Here is a 13,770-nt window from a genome sequence, read left to right as displayed (position 1 = left end):
CGTGTATTACACAGCCTTATCCTGTTCCCAAACATAAATTGAAAGATATGGATAAATTTATCGATTCTTTAATAGAAAAAGGGGTTGTTGAAGAGATTAAAAGCTCACCGTTTATTTCACCCTGCTTTATGATTTCAAATAAAGATAAATCGCCGAGGTTAGTAGTCAACTTCTCAGAAATCAACAAGCGTGTGTTAATGACAGGATTTCCGAGTCCCCACGCAGAATCTATCATAGCTAACATTGGGAGACATCGTTATTTTAGCTGTTTTGACGTAAAGTTTAGCTATTATCAAATCGAACTTCATCCTAGCTCTCGAGCAATAACAGCCTTTGCCACCCCAACTAGATTACTTCAGTTTCGCAAGGTACCCATGGGTCTCGTTACATCAGGCTTTGTATTGTCTAGCTTAATGCATAAAATGTTTAGGGACCTGGAAGGCGAATATTTAGACATATTTGTCGATGATATAATAGTTCATGCTGATAGTATTGAAAAACATAACGAGATTCTGGAAAAAGTTTTGCAAAGACTTCGAGAGAATGGTGTAACCATTTCCCCTCATAAAACTCGTTTGTGTAAACGTAAAATAAAATTTCTTGGTTATGAATTTTCTGAAGGAAATATGTATATCGACCAAGAAAGAGTGAAGGTTATTAAACAACTTCCCAGGCCTAAAAATCGTAGAGCATTAGCGAAACTGTTAGGTTTTCTTTCATATTATTTGAGATTCTTGAAAGATTATGGAGAATTGTTAGGGCCTTTATACGAACTTAAGAGTCCCAAAAATACATTTAAGTGGGGTAAAGAGGAAGATGAAATCTTAGATCAAATCAAGGAAGCTATAATAAATCATGTCATTTTGAAAGTCCCGGATTTTTCAAGTCCATTTATAGTACATGTCGATTCATCTTGTCGATGTTATAGCGGAATTCTTAGCCAGTATGATGATCAAGGGTTATTAAGACCAGTGATGTTTGCTAGTAAGTTAATTCCAACAACTGATTGGTCGAAGAATATTTTTGAACTTGAGATGAAATCTTTAATTTACTGTTTAGATAAGTTTGATATGTATTTGCATCATAATAAATTTACAGTATTTTGTGATAATGCCAGCTTAACATGGATTTTGAAAAATCATAAAAGACAAAGAGAATACGGCTCTATGATAGAAAAGATAAGTAAATATAATTTCAATATAATACATCTTAGGAGTAAAAAGAACTTTTTGGCTGATTATATCAGTCGTATGTATAGTTTTGTTGATTTCGAGCCTCCGGGCGATGATATTGTTGAGATTAATACTGTTAACGATCAAAATGTTCATTTATCTTTTATAAATTTTTGGAAATTGCCTCTTTTTAATAAACCTTTAGGAGAACTGCAAAGGATGGATCCAAAGCTGAAAGGTATAATCCAATCTATAGAAAATAAACATACAGTAGAACCATATCTTATCCAAAATAATATTTTGTTAAAAAGGACGAATGGCAAGGTATATGGGGGACTTCGGGCTGTAATTCCTGACAGTATGAAAGAGAGTATCATTAAATTCTTCCATGAACAAATCGTTGGGGGTGGTCATGGTGGTCGGGCCAAGACCATCGCTAAAATTGCAAGCCGCTTTACTTGGGACAATTTGTATCAAGATATTGCTCAATTTATTCAACGCTGTGATATCTGCCAGCGGATAAAAGATCGAAATATTCCTCTTTATGGTACGTATTTTTCGAAAAAAGAAACTAAACCCAATGCTTGCTTGCATATTGACGTAATGGGTCCTTGGTTACCTAGTCATGGATATAAATATCTGCTAGTTGTCACGGATGCCTTTTCAAGGTTCGTTATTATTGAACCACTTAGAAAGATAACTTCTAAGATTATATGTGTCAAGTTGGATAAGATATTTTATATGTACGGATATCCAGCTCGATTATTGCACGATAATGCGAGTTACTTTAGATCTGATCAGTTCCGCCAATATTTGTTTAGTTTGGGCATACAAGACATTTGTACAGCTCCCTATTCGCCTTCTTGTAACTTCACGGAAAGGCAAAATAAAAATATAAAGTTGATATTGAAGGCGTACGTAAATCAAAACCAAACTAAATGGGCTGATCACATTTACAAAGTGCAATATACTTTGAACTCGTCAGAGAATTCAGAAACTCGTAAAACTCCTGGTGAATTATATCTTGGGAGAATAATGTGGAATCCTCTTGATGTTAGATGGATCATAGATCTTGGTGTATTGGATAATGCACAAGATAAGGAAGAGATGAGTCAGAGGATAGCCCAAAATATTGAAAAGGCTTGGCGTCGGAAAGAATCCGCCTATAAGAAACGCCATATTCCGGTGACATTTGCTGTGGGTGATTCTGTCTTAGTGAAGCGTATGTTAAAGGCTTCGATCGAGCAGAAAATTATGCCGAAACTAAGTCAGAATTATGATGGCCCATTCCAGATACTTTGCTATCCGACCAAAAACACTGTTTTGTTAAAATCTATTGAGAACCCTGACATTGTTATAAAAAGGAATGTAATGCATATAAAAAGGTACTATCCTCCTAGAGCTTCATAATCTGTAAAATTGAAAGAATTTAAATGTAAATTGTAAAATTGCATTTAAAATTTCTATTCATAAGTAATTGAATTTTATTCATGAAAGTAAAGCTTGCCGGAAACACATGTAATAACCTTAAATATTGTAAATATGTAGATAGACATGTTGAATGCTAGAGACATTTTTATTATGTTTGTATACTGTGTTTGTTTGTTCAATCCTGCAGGATGTGTGTACTTGTCCATGCCTGTTCATGTCCCTGAGAATACATCGTCAGAAATGGTAGAGACTTTCTTTTCTTCGTCATCAGTTGCATTTGGTAAATACTCTGGATCCTCGAGATGGCTGTCACAGTTTCATTCTCGTTATGGAAAGGATTAGAACTCCATGGAACTCTGAATATTCCGGAATTAAGTGGGCCCATATTCAAGTAAGATCTTTGTTTTGGAAAGTGAGTGGACATGGTGAGTTGATCCTTCCGATTTTGGCATGCCTGATTTCAACAGAGACAGATCATTTTTTTTTTCAATTACCTTATTGTTTGTTAAATTATTTATACACCCTTGTGGGGGAATTTTGTAACGGAATTGAAAAAAAAGGACTTTAAGATTGTGAGCATTTAGATTGATATAAGAAAGTGGATTAAGTAGTTACCAGTTTAGTCGCTAGAGGTAGGCAGTGATAGACTCTTTCTATACGCATCAAAGACATAGTGACATCTAGTGGCAAATTAGGGAACTCGCAGAACCGATGTGAAATAACTCAACCTTGAGTCAGGTGCATTTGGAAGCCTGAACTTCGAGTGAATAGAACTGTAAAATTGTGCTTTAAAATGTAATAGGGAAAGTGTTCTATTCCGTGCCTTTCGGTGTAGTCTTCCAGAACAGGAGTATTATGGTATCGTAAGTTATTATTGTAATAGTCCATATTAGCATAGGATAATGAGTAATCTTTAATCATTCTTTCTTCTATTATATTTTTGTATTTTTTTTCTTTTTTTTCCTTTTCGATGTAGTTGATTTGGATGCTTAGTTTGATTGGGGATGCCTTATTATTTATGGTGATATGGGCTAATGTTTTGCGTATTCATTGAAATTAAGAAATTGATATTAAATTCTCTTTTTGGACAATTAATTCTTGCTAAATTAAGTTGGGACTTAATTATTATACTCCGATGTTCATTAAAATGTAAGGATAGGATTGCATCGAAAGACGAACGTTTCTGATGATATTTGATTTAGGGGTTTTTCATAATTATTGTTATCATCGTTTATTATTTCTCTTGTTGTTAAATTCATATAGAGTTTTTGTTAAAATAAATGTTATAGCAGAAACGTCCTTTTTGATATTAAACTCAATCTAACCTACATCCAACACATATTGCAGCTGTATAACCGCATTGAACCTATTGGGATTTCCTCTAGTCTCTTTGAGGCCTCACGAGGAAGTAAAAATAAAGTATTGGGGTGTACCCCCAGCAAATTTTGTTTCAGCGTGTATGATCTGGTGATATTAATACTCAGTTCGACAATTTGGGATCAATACAAGTCTGACTAATCTTAACATTAAATTAAACAATTGGGTTGAATAAGGGGACATAAATCCCAGTCTTTCAGTAACGCAATCAGTATTTCGTTGTGGGCGATCCTGCCCACATCATTTACGGAGCATATCTTCCTCTAGCACTATTACTGTAAACGTTCACTTTGAAATCCTATTACCAAAAACATGGAGTAAATGGTTTTCGGTGAAACAAAAGTCTAGGGGTACTACCTAACAAGAAACACGCGTAAAGCCCCGCTCTCTCAATGCGAAACAAGAAGTGTTTGCTTTGGGAAAACCAAGTATAAAACAAATAGCGTTCAGTGATGGAAAAGTCTAGGGGAGAATCAGCCTTAAACACGGGCAAATCCTCCTCTCTCATTGCGAAAGGGACCGTTCGCTTTGGAAAAACCAGGTATAAACAAATAGCGTTTACTGCTGGAAAAGTCTAGGAGGAATTACTCTTTAAAACAGGGGTAAATTCCCTCTCTCACAACGATGCATGGATGTTCTTCTTACGTTTTCTTTCATATTCTGAAACCACATCTAACAAGATTTTATTGGGTTTATTAACACCATACTACGGGTTGACTAACAGATGTATATCAAAATTGTATTAATCTAATTCGATGTGACTAATTAATCTAGAGATACGGCTATTGTTTTACCAACAGTTTAGCGTGCGACACAACATTTATGGAACAGCTCAACGTACATTACCTTTCGCAAGATTTGCGATGGTTTACTATTCTAACGCAAATCAAATTGGAAGCCTACCGCACACTTCTATGATCAAAAAATAAACGAATGTGTTTCTTTCTTTCTTTGAAGTCTAACTGTGGGAAAGTCTCGCTCATCTACACGTACTCGATCTACATCTACATATAAAATATCAAACGCAAACGCAATATTTGCAATAATCATATCTTCGGGAAACTGACCCGTTATAAACTGAAATATCTTTATATCAACATTTTCAGTATTGGAGCACATTTAAACACTTTTGAACACTTCATACTGATTGATTTTTTAAATACTACGGAATGTATCTCTATTATATTTTTTCTTTGCATTTATTCTTGGTATGCAAGCAAGACAAAAGTCTAACTTTCTGTTGATGTTAATTATTTTACACTACAGTAAATAAAAGTATATTTACTAGAGATGATGTTGAGAAATATATTGGGTATCTATATGTTTCAGTGTTCTTTATGTGTAAACTGCTCATTTTCCGGAAACGCTTCCTAATATGATTACAGATTCTCGACAAATCATTCAGGCACACTGTATTTACATAGTATCTGCATTATATTTATAGAATACAGTATCTACAATCAAGAATATTGGGCAGTACTTAATTGTGCTTAATCTCGCTTTCACTTATAAATATTCAAGCAAATTCCACACATGGTTTCAGCAGTAAACTATGAACTCCAACATTGGGTGTTCTTAAGGGACGTCACTAAGCATTTTCTAAAAAGACTAACTAACTTCTTCCCGGAAGTAAAATGGATAACTAATCTAATCTACACTTGCTTCTGCAGTAAACTATAAACTATAAACAGTACTAAATCATTTTCATCCTTCATTGGCGGCTCTTAAACCACATCACCAAGCATTTTCTAAAAAAGACTGACTAATTTCATTTCGTAACTATTTGAATATTGTTAAAAAAGTATCATATAAAATTTTAGATTTTAACATATTCTTAGTTATAATAATAATAGTTTCATCTTTCAATCTTTCTTGGTTAAGTTGTCCACAAAACGCAGCAAACACGCACTGTTAGAGCAATAAAAAGTTTGAATTGCCCATGAAACGATACGAGATTAAGACATAGTTTTCAAACAATAATTTGATTAAGTGTAAAACAATTCAGGGTTAACGCTAAGAGGACGCTATCACCGTCAACTAATCTTTTCAAAAAACAAATATCTCTCGTTTGTTGGGACCCTGCTCGCTAAGGGGTGGTTTCCCCCAGTTTAAAAACATAATGGCCCGGTGGTAGAGTTTTCCCCGGTGTTGGGATTTCCCGCTTTCATCCTTGTGCAAATAAGTTTGTGATGAACAAAAACCATGTGCGTGGGTTTTCTCGGCGTTCCCTGCACTCTCAATACAAATATATATCAAAACAACAACAACAATAATAATATAAAACTTACTTGAATTTAAAATTTTCTTTTGATAAACACACAAAAAACCAGAAGAGAAACACAAGTTTTTAGACCGTGATAGCCACTAGTTAACCGTGTCGCAGAACGGAACATAGTTTAGAAATTGGTAGTCTATCTATCTATCTATCTATCTATCTTTCTATCTATCTATATATATATATATATATATATATATATATATATATATATATATGGCATATTTATTTATTAACGATATAGGGGGATAAAAGAGAATTAAGGTAAATGAATTTTCCTTTGTAATTCCACTTGGATTCAATTCTTTTATTGTACAAAGAGCAAAGGAAAGGGATATTTCGTTTGCAAACATCTTGTCGGATGTATGGCATGATCATAGGATACATTCCTTTCTTTCCTATGGAGGTAGGTGGTCATTAAATATCAATTTCTTCAAAGTAATAACCATTTTTAGATGGTTTTACAGTGTGCCTAATCTTTGTAGTTCCTCAGTATGTCTGGAATTGTGGAGCACATAGCTTCCAACGGAAGACAGTTTGACGGAGGTTTAATAACATATGGTGCTTCACCAGACATCCAAGCTGATAATTACAAAGAACTAGAAAATTCGTTAAGGCGGGTCAACTAGCAATTTTCAAAGTATCGTAATTTTAATGAGCTATACGTTTGAACGAAGGAATGAAAACTGATGTCAGCTTTATACTATTGAAATTTATGGCCTTCGTTTCGACGTATATCTCAATAAATGTTGTGTTTTTGTCGAAGAGGATAAAGCAACCATTTTTTGTCTCTGAATACACAAAACCAATAAACCATTCTACAAAGAATAATGAGCATTCTGTACCAATTGGGTATCCAAAGGCATGTGCAAGAACCCAAGTCGGCGGTAGGCGGGGTAAGTAACCTATATACGCTCTTCGTCAGCCAGTTTGAGAAGAGAGGTGGGGGAAATGGCCTGCCGGCAGACAGAGAAGTCGCTAAAGAGTGGGAAAAAAAGCATTCATCCATTCGCGACAAGAAATGTGTATTCACTCAGTGTTAAAGAAAAAGATGGAAAACAATATAGCTAGTCAATCATCGCGGGGGAAGGCGACAAATGTACTTGTGCAAACAAGAAACTGTGAGCATTAAGGGTGAAAGGGAGGAGAAAAATGAAATCTTTCGTTCACTCACAACTAAAGGAAGTGATTGCCATGTAATCATCTCGCTTGGTTCAAGCAGTGGGAGGTGTGGTTATACTGGACTTGTCTTACCAATCAGATCGCAAGGATGTTTTTGTAGCGGAGGCAATGGAAAACTTAGAATCCTACCATTTAGTTGGGCAAGGGTGGAAAACGCGTGGATGTGTCATCGTTGCTGTAGCGGTGGACTCTCTCGTTTCAGAGGCGAACTAGAAGGAAGCGAAGTTTGCTTCGCAGCGAAAGAATGAAAAATAAATAAATAAAAAAATAAATATTCATTTCCTTCCTTTCCCGTTCCTACATATCTTATTTCTATTTTGTTCTGTTCTGTTCTGTTAATATTTTCAGAAAAGATTTCTAAGTTAGCGTAGCTCTTCTTAGGACTTAAAATTGTTAAACAAAGCAACAAGAAATAATTTTAATGAAAACAAATTAAATTAAAGAATAACATTATTTTGATGGATCAAATTAAATATTTAAGTAGGATCATAATTAAATTAACGGGAAAAAGCTTGTGGGAGCTAGGGATCGCGTTTCAAGGCTTACACTGACGTTCTAATGATCTGAAACATGTTTTAATTTGATTATAATTTTTAAAATTTCGATTAAAGAATCGTGTTGGATCTTGTTTCAAACAGCAAAGGAGGTCATTCCACTTTCCAGGAAACCTCATCCCCTCTATTGCCCAGGTAATAAATCTTCCTCCCCCCAGGGCCGGTGCAGACCCACAGACAAGGAAGTGGTTAAGTAATAAATCAATTAATCAAACAATAGCCCTGGGCAGTAGCCCTGGGACCACTTTCCTAGACTAGTCTACTGTCTTCCCCCTCTTGGAAAATTCCTGCGGGCTCCCATGCTACATAGACAATGTGATTATTATTATCAATGATACTACTACTATAACTTATTATTATTATTATTATTTATTATAATAACACTGTGTATAAACATGAAAGGCGGTTTGTATCTACATACTAGTGAACTAGTTGATTGTCAACCTCGGTAGTCGTGGAGTCTAGGAATCAAGGACATTTTTCACGAGCTTCTGAATTTGGATTAATGGTCTAGGTTGAGCATTCGGGCTCAAGCCAAACCTTGTTAAAAGTTATAGAGCGCTGGCAAAATATGTTCGAAAGTACTCGGCTTGAGTTTAGATTTCTCAGCGACTCGAACTGTTCGGCTCACAAACTTATTCACTATCGAGTGGAAGCGACAAACGAACCGAGCCAATAGCTCACCCAACCAAGCCGGCTAGAGCCCTCGGCTCAGTTGAGCCGAACCGAGTAGATGGCTCATCCCAACCAAGCCGGTTCGAACCTATGGTTCATCCCAAGCAAGTCGGTTCGAGACATCAGGTCAGTTGAGCCGAGCCGAACTGAGCTCGTTATAAAAATCTCTTGTGGTCTCGTTATCGAGACGAGGCGAGATGCGAGCATTGTCCTCTCTTGTGAGCAACACTAAAAGTATTCCATATTACTGTTTATATTTCTCTTGGCTTTCGCTTTCCCGTGTAATCAGGCCATGGTTTCAAAACGAGTTAGAGCGAGCGAGCCACTTACCAAACTTGACTACTTGAAACTCGACGTCAAAAACAGTGAATCGGCTTGGAACTCGACTCGAGAAAATTACCTTTGACTTGACTTGAATTCGAGTCGAGTTGAGTGGAGTACCTATCCCTATGAGTTAGAAAAATGGCTTCTTCTTATTATTATTATTAATAATAAATAATAACAATGTTATGTACAATTAAAAACACAGAACATAGAGAAGCATTACACTACAACTAAAATGAGAACACATGAATTGGGGGTGAATCAAAACTTTCCAGTAACTAATATCGATACATGTTTTTAATGCTAGTTGTTCCAAACTCTATAATCCACGGGACTCTACGACAGGCAAACTGATCTGAAAGAACTCCAATATTACAAACTATTTTCTAGTAATAAAGTAGGCCTGCTCTTCAGAACACAGTTTATTCATATTAACCTCTTACTTTATATTGTTAATTATGGCACGCTAGTTGTAGATAAATATTTCCCACCGGAGCACTTCAGACACTTTAATTTTAAATTGTGTCCACCATCATAAAACAAATGTTCGAACGGTAAAACATTTTAGTTCTCCATCTTTATAAAAACAATATCAATCAAAGTAAACTAGACTACCGGAACTATTGCACTCGTAGTTCACTCACTGAATGTATTGATTTGGAGCTGTCAAAATCTATGACAAAATCTTCCATGTGCTTGCAATCAGTACACGTGATTTCCCTAAGGCTGTCCTCATCTTCCAAAAACAGCAAGTGGCACTATTATCTTATCTGTTTCTCTGTGTGTCGGCGACTGTCGGGTTCTGTGCTCCATTGTTTCATTCTGAGAAATTCACTTACAGGGAAGAAACATTTGTTTTCAAAAATATATATATACATACGATATATTGTAGTTACTCATCCGAAATGTAACGCAAACTAGGTACGTTACTTAAAATTTTGTAGCGCGTTATCGTTACAGTTACTTTGGAAAAATATAACGTATTAGTAGGAAATGTTATTTAAAAACAGGGATGTAGCTAAGGGGGGGTCATGGGGGGCACCGGCCTTCCCAAATCTTGGCTTGGCCCCTCAAATATTTATTTAAAATTATATGTTACAAATTGTTATTATCCGAGAATAAATGAAGGTTTATGCACAGTAAATTGAAATTATTCATGCCTCTAGGAAAAAGATATTTTTAAAATCCATTTATTGGGTGTTTCTTAAACGTTAATTGAACGGTAATAAGACTATAAGATCAGTAAGTTTGGGGCCCGGGCATCATCTTCGTTAACATTGCGAGGTTCTTCCAACCCTTAGAGTGACTCTAGCCTTATAGTTGTCTGGAGGTATAAGGGCTAAAAATCTATGCAGATGCACTTTTTGTACCCGACTAAGACAAATTTGAAACGTCGATTCAACTCAGAGGCTAGGAGGATGCCTCCCCCCATTGCTGGGTTTTGCAACATAGTATTTTAGATTGTAATTGTTTTACGAGAAGGTATTGAATATAGATTTACTTTCTTATTATTTTTGTTATGTTCAACAACAATTCTGGCAAAACAGAGAATAGAATATGTCAACTTTTTAGACTTTTATCTGTGCCGGCAACAAAGCGGCTGAGCGGGAAAGAGTCCGAAAATTGTCGGAAGTACACTATATATCGGGTGTTGCAAAATAAGTGTTACAACTCTTGGGAGGTGACTGCTGTTACTGAGACAAGAAAAAAAATCTCTTGAGCTTTCGGCTATCGGACATAGTTTCGGATCTACAAGGTGCCGAAAGCGTAGGAAAATGACTTTCGGACGCCAATAGTTCGGAAACTATCCAACGTAAAGAGGGCGGGTAAAAAGTTCACTGAAGAAGTAATATCTGCTGTATTGAATTTTGCATGTTCCACAATCCTACCATGCACGCGCAAGGGATTCCCCAAAGGAACGTAGGGAGTCCCGGATAATCTGCCAAATGAAAATTGGTTTAAATGGATATGAATTGATAGGCTTTCTACCAGGTAACGATAATTCGTTTGTATTAAGTCGATATCTGAAACAAATACAAAATGGCGGACAACTTCATGCCCATTGTGTGTGGTTGCATAATCGCCAGGTACAAATGCTGGCCAACAGTGATGTTCTGAGTATTAAGTGTACCGAATTTGTACTCAAATGGTCTAGAAAGACATCTGGAGTGTTGGTAGAAAACAACAGATGAAGCAGGGTGATTCACATGTGTGGAAACACTTAACGAAAAATGCCAAGAAATGCACTCATACTGAGTAAAGGTGATTTCAAAGTGTCGGAAATGTAAAGATTAGCGTCAAGAACATGAAAGCCATGGTCAATTCACCAATACTATTCCATCAATCCGATGCAATATGATCTGCACAATTGCATACCAATAAGGATGCAACAACTGAGGTCAAGTTGAAATTGTGCAAGGGGACTCACTGAGAAACTGGATAAACTAAATGAATGTCAATAGTGTGATCGCATGATCGATATTGAAATGTTGCCAATGTGTGTGTTGATATCAACATGTAGCTAATGGATATATGTCAACATGTCCCACTACTGCTGGGACACCGTCCCACGTGCGAAAACTAGGAAAATAACGTTGTACATTCTGCTATTACATCTGGTGCACTTCTTGGTAGAACGAAACTAGAACACGTCTGTATCAATGTCCCTCTTTGTTTGGGACATTCTCTCACAGTCGACACGTATAAAAAGAAATCTCATAATCCATGGTTCAATTTCTGATAGAGCGTAAAAATAACAAACTTGTATCATGTCCCACGTGTTCTGGGACATATGACGCACTCGAAATATAAGAAAATACATCCAAAAATCCGTATCTTACACACAGCGCAATGCCAAGACAAAGACGAAAATGAACCAATTTGGTACATGTAACACTACTGCTGGAACACCATACAGATGGAAAATAAAACGACATGAGAAATAGGAAGAAACGTCTTAAAGGTCTCATTGTTTAAACTGTGCAGTAGGATTAACAAAATGAAACACATAAGCATATCGGGAGGCTGTACAAGAGCGCTTGCCAAACAAAGTGGGCACTCCTCAAAGAAATGAATACAGAGAAAGTGAGGCTCCCCCGAAGCCTCAGGGCTAGAGCGATCGCTCTCGCTCACGTGGTCGCAGTTTCCAATCCAACTGGGAGCCCACGGCCTCAGATTCAAGACCCGAGTAGTTATTTTCCTACTTTTCATACCTGGGACTGTGTCCCAGCAGTAGTGGGACATGTTGACATTTATCCAGTAGCTACATGTCGATATCAACACACACATTGGCAACATTTCAATATCGATCATGCGATCACACTATTGACATTCATTTAGTTTACCCAGTTTCTTAGAGTCCCCTTGCACAATTTCAACTTGGCTTCAGTTGTTGCATCCTTATTAATATGCAACCATGCAGATCATATTGCATCGGTTTGAGGGAATATTATTGGTGAATTGGCAATGGCTTTCATGTTCTTGACGCTAATCCTTACATTTCCGACGCTTTAAACTCCCGTTTACTGAGTATGAGTGCATTTCTTGGCATTTTTTGTTCAGTGTTTCCACACATGTGAATCACCCTGCTTCATCTGTTGTGCTCTACCGACATTCCAGATGTCTTTCTAGAGCATTTGAGTACAAATTCGGTACAAGTAATTCTCAGAACGTCACTGTTGGCCAGCATTTGTACCTGGCGATTATGCAACCACACACTACGGGCATGAAGTTGTCCGCCATTTTGCACAAACTAATTATTGTTACCTGATAAAAACCCTATCAATTCATATTCGTTTAAACCAATTTTCATTTGGCAGATTATCCGGGACTCCCTACGTTCCTTTGAGGAATCCCTTGTGCGTGCATGGTAGGATTGTGGAACATGCAAAATTCAATACAGCAGATATTACTTCTTCAGTGAACTTTTTACCCGCCCTCTTTACGTTGGATAGTTTCCAAACTATTGGCGTCCGAAAGTCATTTTCCTACGCTTTCGGCACCTTGTAGATCCGAAACTATGTCCGATAGCCGAAAGCTCAAGAGATTTTTTTTCTTGTCTCAGTAAAAGCAGTCACCTCCCAAGAGTTGTAACACTTATTTTGCAACACCCGATATATATATATATATATATATATATATATATATATATATATATATATATATATATATATATATATATACGGTCGTCTCTGGTGGGGGTCAAGGGGGACGCATCCCCCAATATTTTGAAGTACAAAATATTCGATATTTTATTCTAATTTAATTTATATACTAACGGCAGAATAAGATATAAATAATAATAGTTATATTTATTTGGAATATAATATTCAGGCAGTGAAACGATTATAACAGTTCTTGATATACTTAATGGGTTCCGTGAAGGTAAGCAGGAAGGTAAGAAATGGAATCGAAGATAATACACAGGTTGGGCTAGGTAGTACCATTTAAATCACTTTCTTTGATGTCCCCCCATATTTTACGTGCCAGGTAAGCCAGTATATATATATATATATATATATATATATATATATATATATATATATATATATATATATATGTGTGTGTGTGTGTGTGTGTGTGAGGGGGGGGGTGCGAGTGGATGTGTGGGTCTGGGTGGGTGGCTGTGTGAATGTAGGCGTATAAATGTATATTTAGGTTTGGAACACCTAGAGCAATTTCAACCAATCTTGGTAGATATATAACTTACAATGTGGAAATAATACAGTGGGAGTAATTCATCCAAAAGGCGGAAGCTGGAAGGGATTACGTGCAAAAATAA

This window comes from Thermobia domestica, chromosome 6, assembly GCF_964235325.1.
Source record: "Thermobia domestica chromosome 6, izTheDome1.hap1.1, whole genome shotgun sequence".
NCBI classification, from domain to species: Eukaryota; Metazoa; Arthropoda; class Insecta; order Zygentoma; family Lepismatidae; genus Thermobia; species Thermobia domestica.
This window is presented reverse-complemented; position numbering follows the sequence as displayed.